This window comes from Talpa occidentalis, unplaced genomic scaffold (genome assembly GCF_014898055.3).
Source record: "Talpa occidentalis isolate TD23 unplaced genomic scaffold, MPIMG_talOcc4v2.1 talOcc4.3, whole genome shotgun sequence".
In the NCBI taxonomy this organism is placed as follows: domain Eukaryota; kingdom Metazoa; phylum Chordata; class Mammalia; order Eulipotyphla; family Talpidae; genus Talpa; species Talpa occidentalis.
In genome coordinates, this window is record NW_023603184.1 from 90,260,473 (window position 1) to 90,272,670 (window position 12,198).

Genomic DNA, 12,198 nt, shown 5'->3' on the forward strand with positions numbered 1-12,198 from the left:
ATATGAAATTAGTCTAAAGCTTTCCGTGGCTTGTCAGGAAGATTCTTCCACTCTCACATGGGCTTTCATTGTGGACCTCTGGAAACAAAAGGAACTGATACCTTCCCCAATATGGAGGGAATAGAAGGGCTGGGAGAGAGCTTCATGTTATAATCAGAACATTTCACATTCAAACACTTTTTGCTTTTAACAGCTCTACCAAAGGCATTTAGATATTATGTTCAGAAAAAAGAGTCTCTTTTAGGAATCAGAAAGCTACGGCTTGTCAACTTGCTCCTGTTTTGGCAGCTGTTTTTCACATGCTATGGTCCTTATATCAAGATAATTTCATTTGGCTTGGAATGCCAAGTTCCATTGGTTATTCTGTGCTGCCATTCATTTAAAAAGGCTAGATTAAACTGAGTTTCTTGAAATAATGAGGCACAGTGCTAGTTTCCATGTTCACCTATGTTAATAAAATTCAGAGGTTTAGCCAAAAGGGACACCTTTATCAGTATCAAGGGCAATCAAGAAAATATGATAATAAAAGTAATAGTAATAATAATCATGTGATAGTAATAGAATGAGTACTTTTATTTGGAATTCTTTATCAATATCTGAAAGGTTCATATCTGCTCTGATTTTCGGGTATAGTGTAGCCTTTGGTGGGAGAGTTATAGTAATGATTGTTGATTTAGATTTGAAATTACTTTGGTGATTTGGATTTAATAAGAATGTTTGATATGATTTCCTCCTCACTCTTACTTTTAATTAACTTTTTATAGAGATATGAATGAATTCTAATGAACACAATTGGCAGGCTAATTGATTTGTTTCAGAGCACAGGGAGTGATCAGCATGCTAGCAACATTGTGATATACTATTCAAGATTGTCAAACAGTTTTTGGGTTAATTTTCTGGCAGAGGTTAGTTGGGGAAACTGCATAAAATATGTACTGTTTTTGATTTTCAAATAAGTGCTTGCTTTTTAAAAAATCAGTGAATTAAAAGCTATCTATTGCTGTGAATTTATAGTGTCTTTAAATTATCACATTGCCACTAGGGAGTTGTTTTGTGTATTCTGTGCATATTAACAGAATACTTTTACATGTGTTATGCACATGAGATTAAAGACAATTTTAAAAAAGATAAAGCATTCTTGTTGCAAGAAAAGAGCCAAGATTGTGCTCCTATGTTTAAAAATTTATTTTTGAAAGTCACCACAAAATCAAGAGTGGTCAAAACAAATCCAAAAAGCATCCATTTAAAGAAAAATAAAGCACAACTCCAAGAGGTTACTGTTTTGCTAGGGATCTCACTTTAAAGGTTTTGCTTAAATAAATCCCAGTGAAATGACATTCTTTTATAGTGTTAAGAACAATGAGCGGGTGAGAAAATATATTATGACATAGTTAAACACAGGGCTATAATTTCTAAGCTGCATAAATTACATGTTTTCCTCTATTATGATACAGACAGCCAAACTGAACATTTTTGAAAGAAAATGACCAACGTATGATTAATTGCAAGCTCACAGATTTTGCAGCTTCAAGAGTAAATCAACTGCTAAGAAGTGCTAACTTGCTAAAATATAAACTAATTTTAGTCTCTAGATATTAAAATATAATCCATCTTCTTCCTCCATTGGGAAAGCTAATTAGAAATTGTGACTGGCAGAAGAAGGAGAACCCAAAGAACACCAGGATTAAGTTCATGCGCTTAAAACCTGAGCCCAGAAAAAGTGGCCAGATTTTTTATTCTTTACATTTCACATATTTCAGTTTCCTGAAACCAGCTTAGGGTAATGGCTGCTGCCCAAATGTGTAAGTGACAGAAAAGAGAGTTTGTGAAAAGAACACGTTTAGTGAACATAGGATGCTACAAATACAATGCAGAGATACAGAGAAATCCTTCGTGGATTCCATTTATACACATCCTAACTAAAAGATCCAACTGTTCATATATAACACATCTAATAGTGAGAGTTTTGTGGACATCAGGTAAGTGTCATTATGTTCTGAACTTTTATATTCTAGGAAATCTTCCAAAGTATAGGTTACTCTTAATTTCAAGTTGGTTTTATCTGGTGATAAGAACCTTTTGGGGTTAAGGTGAAGAATGATGGTTTTACAAATATAAAATAAATAGACTATCCTACACACACATATAGAACAATTGCTGACAATTTCAGATTTGCTATTTTATATGGCCAGGGTCTTACTTCACAGAATTTTTGTCACAGTTTTAAAAGAATCAGTACATTGTTAAATATTTTCATAATGTCTTTGAGATTTTTCAATCAAATAAATGATGGGTACAGCAGAATTACAAGTATATCTCCTATCAAAATTGTGATTTAGTTAAGTGAGCGAATTAGAATTGCATAATTTCAAGTACCTATTGTCTCATAAAGAATAACCCATTTTCTATTGAAAGAATAGAGTCAGGCAAACATTTCAAAATAGAAATAGATTACTACCAAATGTGGAACTGCTATTCTATGAGAATTTAAAATTATTAAATGATGATAATTCTCTAGTGAATATTTTTATGTGTATCTGGCATGGATGTATTTATTTGACATTGAGGTTAGTTGCAATATATTAAAGAATAGCGTGGGTTTCTCAAAGGAATTTTAATTAAGTTCAGCATGCATAACAAGACAATGAATTTCCCAAATATCTTTAGTTATAACAAAACCTACACACATTTCTTTTTCTGCTTTTAATGAGAAATGATTTTAACCTGCCAGGATTCCAAACCCTAAGATAATATTCACAATGAAAATAGTAATAACTGTGAGAGGAATTATTATATAGTGATTAAGAACTAGACCACCAAGGATGTATCCAGGCTTTACCACTTTCCAGCTGTGAAATATTAGAAAAACTATTTAAAAGGTCTACCTTAGTTTTTACATCTATAAAATGAGGGCAGTAATAGTACCCAACTCAGAGCCTTGATAAGAGTATTAGAGATGTTAATACGTATAAAATAATTGGACTAATGTCAGGAACATAACAAGTTCTTAATAAATATTAGACCACATACAGGCCCCAAACATTGCAAATTATAGCCAATGTATAATACATGAGACTATGGAAAGAAATTTTCCCTCTTTCCAATAAAATTCTTTGTCTTAGAGTTGCCAACACGAGTTAGCATGAAACCAAGAAGAGCTGGTGAGATAAATTTAGTGCAAAGACATGTCTGAGAACTTGAAAACCTACAGAATCATACCCATATCTAAGAATGAGACCAGGGAGCTGAAAAGCTTGGTTATGTACAGAGCAAACTATCTTTCTCGTCTTTTAGTTCATTCCTGAGTCATTATTACAAGGTTTCAGAGGGTTATGACACAGAAATATATTATTTTTAAAGCACCTAACATTAGTGCATCAATCATGTAGAGGTTAAGAATGATAATGTAGGTATTATTCTCTAATAGTTACCATTTTGAATGACAACTTCATGCCAAACACATTTATTCCAGCTGCTATTAGCCATCACCACAATAAAAAGTATCTAATACTATAATTTCCATTCTAGATACATTATAAACAGTGTGGAGCTTATCTAGTAGTGTAGCTTGGATTCAAATGAAGATCTATTTAAATATAAAGCCAACGTTGATTATACTGCATTATATACCACAGTTAAACAAGACTTAAAACCTGACCATCTTCCTAAAAACAATTTTAACTTTTCTCTCCCTTGATCGAGCAGCCTGTAAAAATTATGAGAAGTGGAAACTTTAAACTCTGGATTCTCAGCCTTTTGCCCACTTCATAAAACTGAAAATACTGGGTGAAAGTATTTTTTTTTTAATTCCAGTCTTATCATATTTGTACCTCCAATTTCATTACCTCAGTGACCCACAATGCTCTTAAATCAATGATCCCTGAATTATATCAAGTTTCCCTAGTTGTCCTGTATAGCAGCAGAGTTGCATTTCAAGTTACTTTAACCAGAAGAGATTTTAGAAGAGATTTTCCTTGTACAACCTCTTGATACATATGACAAAATGAAATATGTTACATATGTAACATATGTATCATTAGATTCCTAGGAATAATAGAAGAAATGTAGTCAGAGATAATATTTAAAGAGATAATGCTAATAACTTTCCTAAACTGATAAAGTACCTCCACTCACAAATTCCATATGCCAGTGACATATAAGAGAAAACACATCTAGACACACAGAGTAAGATAGATGAAAACCAAAGAGAAAGAGTAATATTAAAAGCAGTCAGAGAAGAAAAGGTGTATTTCCTTCAGCAGAGCACCTGTGAATTAGACAGCTGATTCACCAACAGAAATGATGTAAACAGAAGACAGTGGAAAAGGTCATAAAAGAGCTTAGGAAAATAACTGCCAATATAAAAGTGTATATCGAGCAAAAATATGATTGCAACAAGAAATTGAGAGCAACAAAAAGGATAAATAGGTATTTACTGGATATAATGATACAACCACAATATAGAAACACAACATAAAACAAAATGCACAAAGACATAATAGTATCTGAGGGTTTTTATATGTAGAATTAAAATGCACGGCAATAATAATAAATTTCAGAAAAGAAACATGTTAAAATGCTCTCAAATTTTAGCATTTTTTGAAAATGGTAAGATCATTAATTTTAATAACTTCAATAAGTCAAAAATGCATATTATGATCAAGGATAATCACTAAAATAATATTTAAACTTTAAGGTAATACATTAGAGTAGAGAAAAAGAACAAAAAACAATTATATTGATGTAAAAGAAGATAGGAAAGAAAAAAATAACATATAACAGGGGGTTCAATGCAAAGCAAAAAGATAGTAAATCTAAAACTAGATATATCATTATTTACAAGGAATGTAAATGGATTAAATATTGAATTTAAGAGACTTAAATTGCCAAATGACATAAGTAGCAGAAAAAGAAAAATCATAAAGGGGAAAATATTAGATGAAATAAAAAATGAATATATTAAAACAAGAAAGAAAAATCTGCCTCAATAAGGTAGGGCACTATAAATAGAAAATTTATAGTATTGCAGAGTAGTAATAAGAGTAAGAGGAAGGGAACTTAATGTGAGTGGTGAAACTTTTGAGGAAATGACAGTACTATTACTAAATGACACTACTATTACTAAAGGAAGGAGCAAAAGATCAATTAAATTAAGAAATTAATTAAAACAGCATAATAATCTATGGAAAATCATATAAGCTTTATCAATACATAAATAACTCACTAACCTTTAAGCTCATTTTTGTTTCCATCAGAATAAATGAAATTTCAATAATAACAAGTATTTATTAAGAAACCATGATTTTTCATGGTCTGTAGACCCATTTTCAGAAATTAGGAAATACATGATACAATTTGGAAAATTTTCCATCCAAATAGTTAAAATAAAGAAGGTTGCAAAAAGCGATATCCTTTCCACAGCTATTGGTCTGCAACTGTTTTTGTTGTAGCAGTTGTGGCTTTCCTCTGTGGGAAAGAGACTGTTCGAAGATTAAATATCTCTTTCTTAGTAAAACAGAAAGTGAGCCTATCTGTGACAAACAAAGATGTATTCTATAGTTTGGCAAAAGAGGTGACAATCCATTACAAAACAAATGGTGATGTGTTAGGTGTCTTGCTCTAGGGTAGAAAAAATAAAATTGAGTTTTTAAGTTAAAAAAAGTGATATCTTTACATTAACTAGAAATGCAGAATATTCTCCTAGTGATAACACTCTTCTCTGACACATGAAGAATAGAGCACATGAACTTCAAGGCAGGGGAAACTAAATTGGGAGAATGAGAAGCATTTAAAATCAGTCGATTATCTTATAAAAACAAAATGAAATCTTGTCATTTACAGGAACATGGATGGATACGGAGGGAATTGGACTAAGTATTTCAAGTCAGAAGGAGAAAGATAAACAATGGATGATTTCACTCTTGTGGAATGTAAAGAAACAAAGTAAAAGAACAGTTAAAACCAAATGTAAACAAACTTTAGAATCTGACTGCAGAAACAAAATTAACTTAGAAAGGGATGTGAACTGGAGGGTTATGGCACTGTATGTGGTGGAGGGTTATGGCACTTTGGTGGTGGATGTGGTGTGGCAACAAATATTTGAAGAGGTATATATATACCTGTACTCCTAAAACATATGATGTAAACCAACATCACTTCAATAGAAAAATTATAAAAAAATTAACCCATGATGATTAAAGAGTGTGAGAATGGTCTTAAAATATGTAACAACTTTGGCTAGAATAGTGCTTCTCAGAATCGAAAGGCATATGATTTGCTTGAGGTTTCTGTTATAACAAGATTCTTATTCAGCAGGTCTGTGGGGGGGTCTGAATTTCTGTCTTTTTAACAAGTTGTGAAATGATGCTAATGCTCTGATCCATGGACCAAGGAAAATACAACAGAAAGAACTGAGAATGATAATCAAAATACAGTAATGAAAATAGCTCATTTATTTTATAACCACTGCCTCGAAGGCTCTAAATTTTGTCTATTTAAAATGGATTTAAGAAACCCTAACCTAAAAGGAAAAAACACCAAAAGAGAAAGTCACTCAGATGGATTTCAGGAAACAAAATATGTACCAAATTATTTCCATGAATTATTATTATTTTTACTTGTTTGGTATTATTTGTTTCCACAAGCAGCAAAAGTGATTGCAGCCTATTAATGCATATCTTTCTCATTGTGCCCCAAGACTCTTGTATTCATCTTGGGGAAACAAATGCTTCCTTAGAAAATCACATAAAGGGGAGCTGCAGTCACTTTTGATTATGACTTCTAAAATATACTTCCCATCAAATTTCATATAAAATTAAAATCCTGGGTCATATAAAGCTGCCAATCAAAACATTGGCAAATGAGAAATGCACACAGTAAACATTTGGGAAAATAACATAGCAGTTTTCTCCTTTTATTAAATTTTGACTGAACAAATGGTAAGTGCTTTGGTCTCAGGCAAGCTGTAAGAATAAAAGCCAATGAGGTTGGAAGCAATGTGTAGAAAGATTAGGATAACTATATTCAATTATCTTACCCACATATTTTCCTCACCTTATAAAACCTCTGTTCTCTGAAAAGTATTTAATCAGTAGTATTAAATCTAAAAATTTCTATTGCCTTATGTGTATAACTCTTGAGATCTGCAGAAATTATGGAGAAATCAAGAACACTGCAATATAAAATAGTTTTTTTTTTTCTGAAAATACAGCAAGAGAAATAAAGTATACTTAGATGTTTTAAAAAGAATATAACCCTACTGAAAACTTTATCTGGGTTTCAAACAGATATTCTTTAAAAACAATTGCTTATTAAATTAATCCCACAGTTTGAGTTATGTAATATTTTAATTAGATGATTTTAAAGTTCAGAGTTTCTGCACACTTAGTTGACTAAAATTATAATAAAAATATCACCATTATCATCCTCCACAATTACTTGTTGATTATAGCTACATAATAGATCACATTTCTAGAACCTGAAAACTCAAAACATATAAAGTATGGTCAAATACTCTAAGTAAGTACAGCTAGTGGGGCTGAAACTATATCATCTGATTTTTTTTCATAACACTATTCCTTCATTCAATTTCTATCAATTCAGTGAATATCAATTTGGTATAAAAGGCCATTTGGGAGACACGAAAGAGGAATTTATACTTCAATCTGAGAAATAAGTCATATGCATAAGTGGACAGATAAGATAAACAAGACATCAAATTATGAGTTATACTTCTATTAGATCCAAATATAAGTGTTGAAACAGTAGTGGACCCTAAGAATATTGAAAGGTTTCTCAAAGAGACAGAGATAGTGTATACTATGAAGTCAGAGCTAGGGTCATTATTTCTGACTGGAAACAAAGAATGCTTTGTGACTTGAGTGCTAAGTAGGAAAAAATTAATAGAATCTGAATAGAATGAATCCAGAATGAATCCATATCCTTCTCACCCATTTAGAAAAATAAAAGGCCAGGAACTAAGACAAGAAAGCAGAAGGATGCATGAGAAATACAGAAGTATAAAAATAAGTTGCATACAAAATGAATGATTTCAATGCAAGTGACTTAAGAGTTTATGCAATAATATATAAACACCTCCACACACATACACACCCTTCCAACAATTAAACAATGATTGAAAAATATTTTTAAAAAGAAATACTCAGATGCAAGAAAAATATAAATAAATCTTCGAGCCAAAGAGAACTATAATCATTAAGTAAAGACTTAGCTTGTGGACCAATGTCAGAAAGGAGATTCTGAGAATTTGGCTCATGATCTAATGGAGATTATCACATATGAAGCAGGAATTAGACCCATAACCACTGTTTGGACAGAGAAAAGTGGCAACAGCTGCCCAGGGATGTGACTGATCCTGTTAGTTAGGACCTTTCCTAGGACTAGAGTTCTCGGGACTGTAAATCTAAAATATAAATATAAGATTTAGTTCTGAATTAGGGAGTAACATAAATGGATCATAGCTCCCAAGGCTAAGCAACCCATGTAATACAATTCATCCTTGCATCAGAAAAACAGAAGTCGGGCCTCCCCAGTGGTGCAGCAGGTTGAGCACAGCACTGTGAAGCACCGGTTCGATTCCCAGCCAGCCAGGGAGAGTCCCACATAGCACACAGACCTCTTCTGTCTCGCCTGCTGCTTCCCTCAGCAGTGTACTTCGGTCCTTCTGCCTGTCTGCTCCCTGCTCTATCTCTGGTGAATTCTCGCATCCTCCCATGCCTCTGGCCTGTACCCCAGTGCTTGTATAAATAAATAAATCTTTAAAAACAAAAAAACCAAAAAGTCCTCCAATCATTGGAATGGGCTTTGGGAGCAACATTATTGGTCCTAGCTAGCACTTGACCTTTTTAAATTTAACTGCTTGAACAATATGTACTACCAAGACTAATGCTACATATGTCTATCTGCTTCTATGGACATGATCTGGACACTGGAAGCAGTCATCTGGAATGCCCCACTGTCTTCCAATATTTCCTATGGGAATAGCAGGGACCAGCTCCTCAGATGCTATAGGTTAAATGGTGAGAACTGCTTACAGAGTAGTTTCACGATTAGAGGTCACCTTTTAGGATCAGGAGCATGACTGGAAGGTAAGGGATAACTTACAAAAGATTGATTTCCTGAAGGTTTTCATGTAAGAAAAAGAGCAGTTCTCCTACAAAGCTCTGTGAACACAAGGCCCACTGCTGAAGACAATCTTGGTCAACTCCATAGCTTGGATCCCAGTTTCAACCAGAAATATTAATGTGGGAAAGCTTTGCTCCCTCTTGATTCATTGAGCCCCATTGGTAAACATTAAGTGACAACAACCTGATCATGACAGAAGAGGAACTTGTGTTATTCTAAACAAAACCACAGGCCTTGCAAAGTAAGGACTGGGCCTGGGTTCTATGATGTGATATTTATGGGTCATTCATATCTTTATGATCAAGTCATTAATTTCTCCTTTATAATTCAGTTTAAAAGCTCCACAAGGATTTGCCTTTCCCTGGGAGTCTGATGTCCAGACTTCATTTATATGTGTTGCAATGGGGATAGGAAATGAGACCTACATACTTACTACTGAACTTACCTCTACGTTTCCTCAGTGTATACTACTCTGCTAGAACTAGTTTAATCTGGTTTGGCCTAGTGTGAGTTTCTTGGCATTTTTGTTCTCATTTTGCACAAGATTTAAAACATGAGGCCTTCGCTAGAATCTAAATTTCATGGGAACCAATATATGTCTCTTTTTACTAATTTTTAAAAATGGATTTACGTCTGAATTCTTTGCTAGTCTTCGAACATGAAAGTGGAATTCTTTACAATCAAAACATCACATGATATAGCAGATTATTTGTTGACTGACTTTGTGAGCTTATTTAATTCTCACAATAGGTATACGAATTATGTCTAAACTTCCTAAGTTTATGGATAAGGAAACTGAAATTCAAGAAGGATAGGAGATTTTTAAAAGGAATACAACTAGAAAATGATCTAGTAGAAGTTCAAATCCTTATGTGTCCGGTTCCAAAGTGCTAAATTAAGTAAGCAGCCTCAATTTAATTAGAATGGAGATCAAGGAATCAGGCTGCTAGGATACTGAAAAGGTCAAAAATATGGATGTTGGTTTATGGAAAGTGAACTGAAGGGTCGGACTAAGTTAGAATATAGTAGACTAGGACAGAATGGAAACTACCAGTGTACCTAGCACTTTTAAAAGCAAAGTGCAGTATTTTTTGGTAAACTTTGATTTGGATTTATTGGGTGATGCTATGTAATATTTTTGTGACTTGGAATTATGTCCACAGATGTTTGGAAAACAAAGCTCTTGAAAAGAGTTTAGGTTCACTTTGAGAAAATGGACATTTTAAAAGCTTGTGCAGCTGGTTCCTTGATTGTAAGAACTTTGTCTATTTTATTAACTAATATAATCTCAGCACCCTGCAAAGTGTCTGACACATAGTGGGCTCTCAATAATATCTGCTAATCAAATGAATAGAACAATGGATATATTTCTGATTAGTGGGTGATCATCTTTCATGTGGCGGTCAATCTCCTTCCATTTTATTATTCAACTGTTCTTCGGGGTCTTAATGTCATCTATATCTAGCTGAAAGTATAGAAAGAGCCTGAGAAGGCATGACTGCTCTTAAAAACCTAGGAAGAAGCTAGCCTTGTGACTACAACTAAGTGTAAGGAGGCTTTACAATAGTAGGTCAGGGACATCACCAAGATGGTAGCAGAGGAACATATAACAGTTAAGTCGAGATAGAAAAATATCAAGAGAGGGTCATGGCTTGGAGCGAAACTGACATACCCCTTGTACATCAGAGACCAAAAATGGCTGTACAGAGGAGACATTAAGGAGATTCACACTTTGTTGAACAGAAGGGAGGTGGAGAGAAACAATGGGGCACTTCAGTCTGGAGGTGGGGAGCATAAGACAGTAGGGAAGAAGTCTTAGTCAGAGTTCCTGGGCAGGGAGAGAATAAATGGTCTGGTGGCACACACCACTGAAAGAAGGGGAAATCATACAAAGGAGCTGGAGAGCTGCATGCTGGCCAGTTTTCCACTAAGGAGCAGAACAGAGGAAGGCTTCTGACTGCAGTCACCCTTGCCTATCCCTCAGGGCAGGTACTTACATTGTGAAGCACACTAACATCATATAGACTGCCAAGTCTCAAATCTTGAACCCCAAAGAGAAGGGATGTCAGTGATGGTGCAAACATTAGTCCATCACCCACCCCAGCACATTAGCACCAGCAGCTGGTACCTTCAGATTCCTTCCACAACCTGCTGACCCAGCAATTATTAAAACAGGTCCCAGCAGAAACAGAAACCTACAAAGGCCAAGAAAAGATCAAATCAAATCAAACCAAAGTGCACCCTGTGGGAAAAGTAAAATTAATGCAACTCTCTAAGTTACAACTACGGATGTATGTTTTTTAAAATAGGGAAATTTGAAGTGCAAAATAAGCAGACAAAATATATAATACTTGGCAACTTGAGATTTAAAGGGAAAATGACATCACAAGGTGAGAACAATTCTCTAGAATTAATCACAAAGATGTGGAAGATTGTATCTCCTTATCAGATAAAGAGTGCACGATTTCTATAATAAACTCAAAGAGATACAAGAAAACTCAAAAGGCAAATCAAAGAGATATAATTTAGAAAAACTGATCAAAGTGATATAAGAAAATTCCGAAAAAATGGTGAGATCTGAAATAAAATCAATGAGCAGAAGATAGAAATTGAAGCTTTAAATAAGAAAATATCAGATATTCAGTATGTGAAGAGTCCAATGAACGAGATCAAGATTTCAAAAGAAAGTTATAGAAGAAGATAGACAAATGGAGTGCTGAATAAATACCTCAAAAGCAGTAATGTACAAAAGACAAAGTGGGAGAAGAGAGAGAAAAACAAGATGTAAATAAAAATGAAGATGCACTTTGAGAACAATCCATTTCTATTATGGAAAGCAACATAAAGGTAATTGGTATCACACTAGGGGAAATGGGGAGGAACAGAAAACATTTAAAGAAATAATAGAACCCATCACATGTTGGGTCACAAAACAATTGTCAATAAATTCATGAAGACTGAAGTCTTATTTAGTCTTCTCTAATCACAATGGTATCAAATTAGAAATCACAAAAGCTAGTGGGTTCATTTCAAAACTGTGAGGACTAAACAAGA

General features: G+C 33.8%; 1 long non-coding RNA gene and 1 other non-coding gene across 9 annotated transcripts in view; one reads left to right on the forward strand and one right to left on the reverse strand.

Annotated features, from left to right (window-relative positions):
- LOC119255848 (uncharacterized) overlaps positions 1-12,198 on the reverse strand; it is a 428,764-nt gene that overhangs the window by 97,460 nt on the left and 319,106 nt on the right. The gene's annotated exons all lie outside the window — the stretch shown is intronic.
- On the forward strand, positions 5,414-5,546 carry LOC119256449 (small nucleolar RNA SNORA41). Its single transcript, XR_005127779.1, has one exon. It is a non-coding gene; the product is annotated as a small nucleolar RNA SNORA41 (small nucleolar RNA).